General features: G+C 55.7%; 1 pseudogene; it reads left to right on the top strand.

Moving 5' to 3' along the window:
- Nucleotides 1-2,958: 2,958 nt before the first annotated feature.
- On the top strand, nt 2,959-6,993 carry LOC130684756 (calcium-binding protein 2-like; annotated as a pseudogene).
- Nucleotides 6,994-9,655: the final 2,662 nt, after the last annotated feature.

Below are 9,655 nucleotides of genomic sequence, written 5' to 3'. Positions count from 1 at the left end.
GTCATCTGTGTCTGGCTGCTTTCACTGAGCGTCATGTATTCCAGGTTCAGCCCCCGTGTAGGGTGTGGGCTTCACTCCTTTTTATGGCCGAATAATATTCCATTACACAGCTGGGCCACGCTTCGTTTGCCCGTTCATGCACCGATGGTCCCCTGGGTTGTTTCATTTTTTGGCTGTTATGAATAATGCTGCTCTATACATTTGTGTACGAAGTTTGGTGTGAACTTGTTTCCAGTTCCCTGGGTATACACCTGAGTGGAATTGCTGGGTTGTATGGTAACTAGTTTTGAAGAACTGCCAACCCCTTTCCAAAGAGGCTCTACCATTTCATACACCCAGTCACAGGATATGACATTCCAGCCTCTCCACATCCTCACCAACAATTGGTGCTGACTGACTTTTTCACTTGAGCTATCCTAGTGGGTATGAAGTCGTATCTCAACATGGCTCTGTGCATGGTGCCTATCAGGGGCCAAGCTTGGAAGCAACCATGGTGGAGAAAGAGCCCCTGTCTTTGCCATCAGAGGAATCCCAGCTCAGGGTTGGGGGAGACGGACACAAGTCTTCATTCACACATTGCGTAGTATGTATCAGGTGATGAGTGGGCCAGACCAGAGCCGCCCAAATAGGAAAGATGTGCCTCCAATCTAACGGACTTCAAATGCAGAATGTAAGAGCTCTGCCAGCAATCCATCTACCCAGCTATCTGTCTGTCTCTCTATACACCCATCTACCCAATCACCCACCCATCCAACTACCAAACATTTGACCAGGAATCCATCAAAACATTTACCTATTCATTTATCCACCCAATCTACCCAACTACCCATTTACCCACCCAGCCATTCTCTACCTGTTTACCTCTCCGTCTTGTCATCCATCCATCTATCCATCTGTACAACCATCCACCCAGCAATCTCTCTGAGCAATCACCCATCCATACACCTACCAACCAGTTAACCATAGCTCATCACCTACCCCCCTTCCATCCAGTCAGCCATTCACCTGTCTACCCAAGCATCCATCTGCCCATTCATCCACCCAACTTTCCATCTACCCAGCAAACTATCCATCCACCTATCCATCTGTCCAGCTACCTGTCTATGCATCCATCCTTCCATCCATCCATCCATCCATCCTTCCACCACCTGGACATCCTGGACTCTGGAGCAGGGTCTCCAGCTTGGCGAAGTCAGCCTGGACAGTCAAGGGCAGCAAAGGACATGTCCTGGTTGCTGTCCATTGAACACAAGCCAGGGAGGATCTCCAAGCCAGGCCTTCTCCCCCTAGACACAAAGGCTTTGCTTCTTGACTGAGAACTCTTCTATGCACTAGACCCTGACCAGGTGTAGCCCCCACTACCTCGGCTTATACTGTGGGACACACTTTGCTCACTACTTCCACCTTCTTGGATGGTTATTTGGACATGGAATTGTTCATCATATGGCATCGACCATTTTTTAAGCCCTTCCTATCTGCCAGGAACCTGCTAGGTCCTTTATCACTTAATTTTCACAAAGGCGCCATGAGGCAGATACTAGGCCAACCCCCATTTTCGAGAGATTGGAACTAAGGCACAGAGAGGTAAAGTGCCTTGTCCAGGGTCACACAGCGAGTGCATGGGAGAGCTCAGGCCTGCAGGCCCTTCGTATAACCTTGCAGAAAACGGAACTCTCCTCTCTGAAGGATGCTTGCAGGGTGTGCGTGGGATGCAATGCAAGGAGGTGTAACCCAGGCCTCCGAGGGCCGAAAGGATGCTGAAAACTGAGCATGTGGTCAGCGTGAATGGTTCCAATGAGCCCTTCGCGCCCCTGACCACCTGCTGGCGTGCACTTGTCTCTCAGCCCTGGCCTTTCTTAGATCCTCAGACTCGCTCAGGCTGTGCACAGGCTGCTCCCTCTGCCTGCAAAGCCGCCCTCCCTCTCCTCACGCGGTCTCTCCCTTGTCCGCTGGTTTGGGCACATGCCCCCGAGTCGTAGTTAGGCGTCCTCTGCTCCCTCTAGGCAGCCTGGTGGGCGTTTCTCTCCACCGTAGTACTGGGTGTGCGTCTCCCCCCAGGTGCAATTTGCCAGGAGGCAGGGGCTGGTTCCCAGGACCCAGGAAAGCCCCTAGCAGGTACTCCACAGATGACTGCTGACGATTCAGCCCCTGACATTTTCTCCAATTTCTTGCCGCCCATACTCTCTCCAGAGGCTGCTGACCCCTGCCACCCTCATATGGCCTCCACTCAACATATCCTGCCAGATTCCGGTGTCAAGAACACTCCAAGTTCACAGCTGCTCCCTGCCGAGGAGCACAGCGCCCCCCCGGGGCTAAGCCCGGTTTAAACCATGAGCAATGCCTAGAATGCTGCCCTGTCCCCTCATCTCCCCCGTGAAGCCTCCCTGATGCCCCGACAGGACCCCCGGCACTGGAGTCTGTCTGCTGACCCTTTCTGAGTTAGATGTGCCTCAGAGCAGGGCCCCCAGGGCAGACAGGGTCTGGCGTGGTCCCAGGAATACATGAATGGATGGCCACAAGTCCCGAGAGAGGCCAGAACCACTCGCTCAGGTGGCAGGTGTCTGGTGGGATCTGGTTCTCTGGGACAAAGCCTGGGGCGGGGGACAGGTGACTGAGTCATGAGGGGCCGGAGCAAGGCCGGGGCAGGACGACTGACCTCATTCTGGGAGGTGAGGAGCAGGCGGCTGGGTGGGAAGGAGACTGGGGGCGTGACCAGGGGGCACAAGAGGCCATGGGTGCTGCCGGCCCACCCTCAGCCTCGTGCCCGAGGAGCAGGAGGTTGGAGGTCAGCAGAAGCTGGGTGTTCAGTGTTGGCAGGACGTAGGGCAGAGCAAGGGTGCCCTGGGGCTCTGGGTGGGGAGAAGCAGGCAGAAGGGGTGGGGCCTGGGGGGGGCACCCAGGAGCCGGCCTGGGAGAGCGGGTGGGGAAACAGAACGAGCCCGGGTGAGCAGACAGAAGGTCAGACACATGAACGTGAGAGTCTCCCCCGACAAGGGGAGGGAACTGGTAGAGAGACGGGCATGTGGGGGCAGAGAGACCCACAGAGACAGAGCTGGACAGAGGGCGGCAGGGGCAGGGGTGCTGAGGGAGGGCCTGTAGGGGAGACAGGCACAGAAGGCACCCACAGAGCAGAGGGCGCGGACATTGAGAAGGAAACAGGGAAGGAGGGTGTGGGGAGATGCCCAGATACCAGGGGCCTCAGAGGCCAGGCAACCTGGGCTCTGCAGGGACGGTGTCACGGAGCCCCGTGGTGCGTTCTGGGACCAGCATGATGGCTGGAGGGTGGTGGGGTGCAGGGGACCTGGGGTGTGTGGGAGGGGCTGGGCGAGGGACCCGGGAGCTCGGGAAGATACGGGACTTGGGAGGTCTGGGGCCCGACCAGCCCGTGGAACAAGAAATAGGGAAGAGTACAGGGACCTCGTGGGGCCAGCCCCACACATGCCCACTAGGCCCCCCTCCCACAGGAGCGGGGACACCGGAGTGAGGCAGTGTCCCTCAGCCAGAAGGAGGTGCCCACCCTGGTGTCCATGGCCCTTTCCCAGGGCCCAGAAGATGGCAGTCTCCCCGTGGGGGACCCCAGCCCCTCTGAGGGCACTCCAGGGCCCAGCCAGGCCCCCGCCAGCCCAGCAGCCACCAGGCGGCGGGTGCTCCTCCGGGAGCTCGAGGCCCTGGTGCAGGCAGCCTATGGGCAGGTAAAGGGGCAGGGGTGTAGGGCTGTCATCAACCAGGGGCCCTGAGGGTACAATGGGTGTCCCACATGCGAACGGGGGCCCTTTAGGATAGCCTGAGGGGCGGAGCCCCGGCAGGAGCCCTTGGACATGCGTGTTGATGGACGGGTCAGTGGGTCAATCAGCCACCCGGGAAGGAGGCTGGCGTCCCTCCCCACCTCTGCCCTCCCGGAGCCTGGCTCCCGGCACACAGGGCGCAGTCTGCTCTCCTCCGCTCCTGGCCTGAGTGCAGGGGTCGGGCGGCTGGTGAGGGCAGGCGGGCAGGGCAGGCCCTCTGAGCGGGAGCCCGGGGCCTGGCAGGGGCAGGCAGGGGCTTCCGGGGCTGCGCAGACGTCGCCTCCTCGCTCAGGACGGGCTTTGGGGGAGCGTCTGCAGAGCTCATACCGCCTGGTATCATCTGCCATTCCGAGGAGAGAGATGCCCCAGCTGGCCTGGTCCACTGGGCACCTGGCTTCCCCCTCCCAGGTCCAGGCCCTGCTTCTGAAGACATTAAATGTTCCTGATTGGGAGAGATTAGGGGTAGGGATTGGGGAGAAGGCTGATGGAGAGGGGGTGTCTGGCAGACCCTAGGAGTGGGCATGGGACGGCCGTGCCTACCAGGGGCCTCTCAGTAACCCCCCTCACCAGCAGAGATGCTCAGAGATAATCCCGGATCAGGGCCCAAGCCCCTGGGCCCAGAACTCCCCGCCTGCCCACCCGCCCCTGATCTTCCCCGCAAACGCTAGGAAAACCCCCTGCAGTGCTCCCAGCCTCTCCCTGGGAGCACAGGGGCATAGCAGGAGCCCCCAGTGCCGCCAAGGCCTGCCCTGGGCTGCTCCCCAGGACTCCAGGCCCCGCATGTTCCAAGGGCCCATGGGAAACTGTGCCAAGCGGCCTCAACCCCGGGGCCCTAAGGTAGGATGGCTAAGGCTGGGCTGGACCCTGGAGGGCCTGGTGGGGGGACAGGGCCCTGTGAGAGGGCCGGGCTGGGCCTAGAGGTGGGGCCCGGCATGGGGTGGAGTTGCTGGCTCCCCCTGCCCTCGCCCACCGAGATCTCCCCTAGGCACCCCCAGACTCTGGCCCGTCCTGCTCTTGGCCCCACAGACCCCTGTGCCCCCCCTGCCCTTGCTGGTCAGCCTTGACCTGGGAGACGCAGAGACTGAGTTCATGGTCTCACTCTGCCACTGGCTTTCTGCATGACCTTGGCCAAACCTCCTGCCTTTTCTGGGCCTCAGCTTGCCCAGCTGAGGGAGAGGTGGACCTTGCCGGCCCAGGATGTGGGTGGGGAGGAGGGGGCACTGCCCCTGCTCATGGCCGGCTCTGCTGCAGGACGGCTGGCAGTGGCCTGGCTGCCCCCCAGGGGACTCCCGCCCCGGCCCAGGCCCCAGCCCCAAGCCTGAAGAGCAGGGCGGCCCTGGGCCGGGCATCCAGGGCTGTGCGGTGCTCAGCCGCCCGGTGGGGCCCGCCTGCATCTTCCTGCGGGCCAGCGTCGCCGCCACCCAGCTCGTGTGAACAGCTGCCCACCGGCCTGCCTGCCCCCGCCCCTGCCCCCCACTTTGCCTTTCCTTAAGGAATGGGGGGAGGATGGACTGGGGACACTGGAGCAAAGTCACACAGATCCGGGGGTGGGGGGCAGGGAGCAGCGGAGAAACAAATGAGATCAACCATCGCGGAGCCCCAGGGAGACGCCCAGGGAAGGGAGAAAAGGGGCAGAGAGAGACCCAGAGAACCACCAGCAACAGCCCCCAGGAGGGTGGGCGGGGGTCACAGGGTTCTGCAGAGGGATAGCGAGCAAGGGAGACACAGTGACCCTGAGGCCCCCAGGGCCACGCCTGAGGTTCTGCCCAACCCCAGACCCACCTCTGGCAAGTGAGCTCCGTGCCCTAGAAGCGCAGGGTGGCAGGGGTCGGCCCTAGGGGAGGTCTGGGCAGAGGGGCAGCGAGGGGGACCAAAGAGGCCTGCAGAGTCAGCAGGGGGGTGTGGGCGGACACGGTCTGAGCAGCATCAGGGGACGCAGGCCCTGTGCACGCATGCTGTGGGGGGCTGAGTGGGGCGCCCCAAAGAGCAGGGAGGAAGGGGTACAAGGCCCTCACAGTGACCCAGGAAGTTCATGCCTTCTCTGTGCCCCCTCAGGACCGGGAGCTGTGGCCAGAGGAGATCGAAGGTAAAGAGTTTGGGGAAGAACCACAGGTTTGGGGGGGTTGGGTACGGGGGGGCATGGGGTGGGGAAACGCGGCGGGGGCCTCAGCAGTCTCCAGGGGGAACCAGGAGCAAGAAGAAGGCCACGGGGACCCGTGCCAGGACAGAGGACAAGAGGGAGCGGGGAGGAGCTGACGGGCCACGTGCCCACGGAGATGGAGCTCATCGCGATGTCACAGCGAGTCAGTATGTGCCTCAGACCTGCCCCACCCCCTGGTCCCCAGAGGTCACGGCCATGGCCAGGTCAGCTGGGCGTCCTGCGGAACAGAGGGGCCTGCACAGGCTGGCTTCCAGAGCCAGGGCCCAGGACTCGGTCATCTCAGTGCTAGTTCTCCTCAAGGGAGCTTTCCCTCCCCTGGGAGGTGGGCGGGACACGGGCCATTAGCGCCATTTTTAGATGAGGAAACTGAGTCTCAGAAAGGTTAAATGGCCTGTGGGAGGCCACACAGCCAGGTCACTGGAGCCAGGATTGACCCCGGTTGAACTGGTCAGGAAAGTGAAGGAAGCTGTCAGGAGACATGGCTGACCAGCCTGTTGGGCCTAGAGGAGGGCAGGGCCCATGTCGTGCGGCAGGGGGGAGGCCAGGAGCACAGGGACGAGGCCAGAAGGGAGGGCAGAGGGCAGGGCAGGGCTGGGCAGGGGTCTCGTCTCAGATGGCCCCGTGTCTCCAAGGGCATGGCCCCCAGGCGGCGGGAAGGTGGACTTCGGAGACTTCGTGGAGCTGATGGGCCCCAAGCTGCTGGCAGAGACAGCGGACATGATCGGCGTCAGGGAGCTGCGGGACGCCTTTCGGGAGGTGCGCTCCCTGGGGCTGGAAGGCAGGGGGTGTCCATGGGGCTGCTGTGGGAGGAGGTGCCAATGGGTCTGCTGTGGGGGGGGCACGGACTGAGTGAATGATTTGGTCAGTGACCCCACGCCATGAGCAGTACCACTACGGTGCTACGCCAATGGGTGTGTCTGCATCAGCTTGGGGGAGCTCCGGGCAGCCCTCAAGGCCCTGTTGGGGGAGCCCCTCAGCCCGCGGGTGGTGGATGGGAGACTCCACGACATTGACCTCAATGGGAACCGTTTGTCCCAGCTGTTGTGACACTGGCACCCCTGTTTTGATTTGACACTGCAAGTAACTTACAAAGGAATAGTGTATATGTACAAGATCCCACAGGGATGAAAATACACCTCCTGCTTTCCCTGTCCTCTAGTCACCCCGTTCACCCCTCAGCAGCCAAGCTCTCCGACCGATTCCTCCTGCATTTTTCCAGGTGGAGGTAATTTACTGGGAACCAGTGATGCTTCTGCGTCCCAATCCCTTGCTTACCCAACGACCTAATTTTGCATTTGTACTTTCTGTCCTTTTTTTCCTAAACAAGGCACCAGAATTGTACAATGTCAGAGCCCCCTCAAACCTGAATTTGCTGTGCTTCCAGCGATAGGGTCTTCATAAACAAGCAGGTGTTTACAAATCCGTCAGCAGTGGTGTCCCCTGGGTCACCCACTGTTCTCTGTCCTGCTTCTTTCTGCCTAATACCTTGAAATCAGTGCTTAGGGAGGTGCCTCCCGCTTTTTAGGCACTATTTTGCATTCTGTTGTAGAAATAAATAGTACTTTAATTTCACTAATCATGTATTGATGAATAATTGAGTTATTTCCAATATTTTACCAATACACATGCTGCTGCAATAATACATCCTCAATATACTCATGTATTATTCATGGCTAGGGTGACCTTCATGTGCAGACGTCTGGGTTAGTCCTGATTTGCAGTAGTGCTTCCTTTGATTCTCACAAACGTCCAGTATATGTGTATGTTCTTTGAGGTAGAATTCCCAAGTCAGAGACTGTGTAATATGTAAATGTTTCATTTTGACAGATATTGTAAAATGGTTGTCTGTAGAGGTTGTATCTTTGTGTGACGGTCCAAATTTCCTTCCCCTTAACTGAGTATATTATCAAACTTTTTTTTATCTTTGTCTGTCTGATGAGTGAAAAATAGTGTCATTGACATTTTAATTTTCATTTCATCAGTTATGAGTAAAGTTGACCATGTTTCAATTTCCATCAATCAGATGGTTGAAAAACCATTTGACTTTTCTTTCCTGTAAATAGTTCATGTCTTGCCCATTTTCTGTTGGTTGTCAGTCTTATTAATTTGAAAGAGCTTTTTATATATTAGGGAGAGCTGCCTATATTTTAGAAATAATTTTTGGAAATTAATGGCTAGAGGTAACAATATACAGACACCTTATTTCAAACCCATGCTTCTCGTACTGGTTTACATATATCCCAGGGAATGCTTGTCAGTGTGGCAGGAACGGAGTAGACGGTGTTTAATAGCATCAGCTCTGGGGCCAGACGGCCTGGGTTCACATTCCAGCTCTGCCTCTTGTTAGCTGAATGCCTTTGAGCAAGTATTTTGAATTTCTTTGACTCCATTAACTATCTGTAAAATAGGTAAGGATAATCTCTGCCTCACAAGGTTGGGGTGAAAGAGACTATGCCATGAAAAAGATAGCTTAGAAAACAAAAAAATACTTGTCCTGTTACTTGGATTTAAAAAAAAATCATAAGGACACACACACAAAAATCTAAAGCAAAGAGATGGTACAAGTTTAGCAATGCAAATTATGAACCAGAATCCATCCGGCACTGATACCTTCTTAACAGACTGCATCAGTCACCTTACTGCTGGGGATCAACCTACCCCAAAACTGAGCGTCTTAAAACAACAACATTCAATTCGCTTGCAAATCTGTGGCTCAGCAGTGTGAGCTGGGCTTCTGTGGGCAATTCTCTTCATCTCAGCAAGGCTCACATTTGGCTTTTATTTGGGCTTTTTACTTAAAATTATGTTCTTTAAAAATATCTTTTTAAATGATGTATTCTGTGCCAATACTACTGTTTGTTTTTGGAGCTTTGGAAATTATAGCTTAATGCTTATATTTAGCAGGTAGGTCTCCCTACCTTGTCCTTAAGGAGCGTTACGGCTGTTTCTGACCCTTTGCTTATCCTTATAAAGTTTAGAGGAAGATTGTCAGGTTTCATTGAACAAGAAGGCAGAGGAGAAGGAGGGGGAGGCACAGGATGGGAGACGGAGGAGGACGCTGGGACGGGCAGGGGAAGAAGGTAAAGAACCAGCAGCAGGAAGAAAGAACACAGCTGTGATTTTTGGAATTTTTATTGGAATCATATTAAAATATAGACTCAGTTGAGGAGAAATTACATTCTAAGATTTTGCATTTAGCCCATAGTTTAAAATTTACTCTTGATTTTAATAGTGGACCTGTTGATGAGATATCACCTCACACCAGTTAGGATGGCCAACATCCAACAGACAAGAAACAACACATGCTGAGAGGATGTGGAGAAAGGGGAACCCTCCTGCACTGCTGGTGGGGATGTAAATTAGTTCAGTCACTGCGGAAAGCAGTATGGAGGGTCCTCAAAAAACTAAAAATAGAAATACCGTTTGACCCAATAATTCCACCCTTAGGAATTTACCCTAAGAAAACAAGAACCCTGATTCAAAAAGACATACGTTTATCGCAGCACTATTTACAACAGCCGAGATAAGGAAGCAACCTAAGTGTCCATCAGTAGATGAATGGAAATGGATAAAGAAGATGTGGTAGATATACACAGTGGAATATTATTCAGCCATAAAAAGAAAACAAATCCTACCATTTGCAACAACATGGATGGAGCTAGAGGGTATTATGCTCAGTGAAATAAGCCAGGTGGAGAACGACAAGTAC

The sequence above is a fragment of the Manis pentadactyla genome, chromosome 9 (assembly GCF_030020395.1).
Source record: "Manis pentadactyla isolate mManPen7 chromosome 9, mManPen7.hap1, whole genome shotgun sequence".
In the NCBI taxonomy this organism is placed as follows: domain Eukaryota; kingdom Metazoa; phylum Chordata; class Mammalia; order Pholidota; family Manidae; genus Manis; species Manis pentadactyla.
This window is presented reverse-complemented; position numbering and strand designations above follow the sequence as displayed.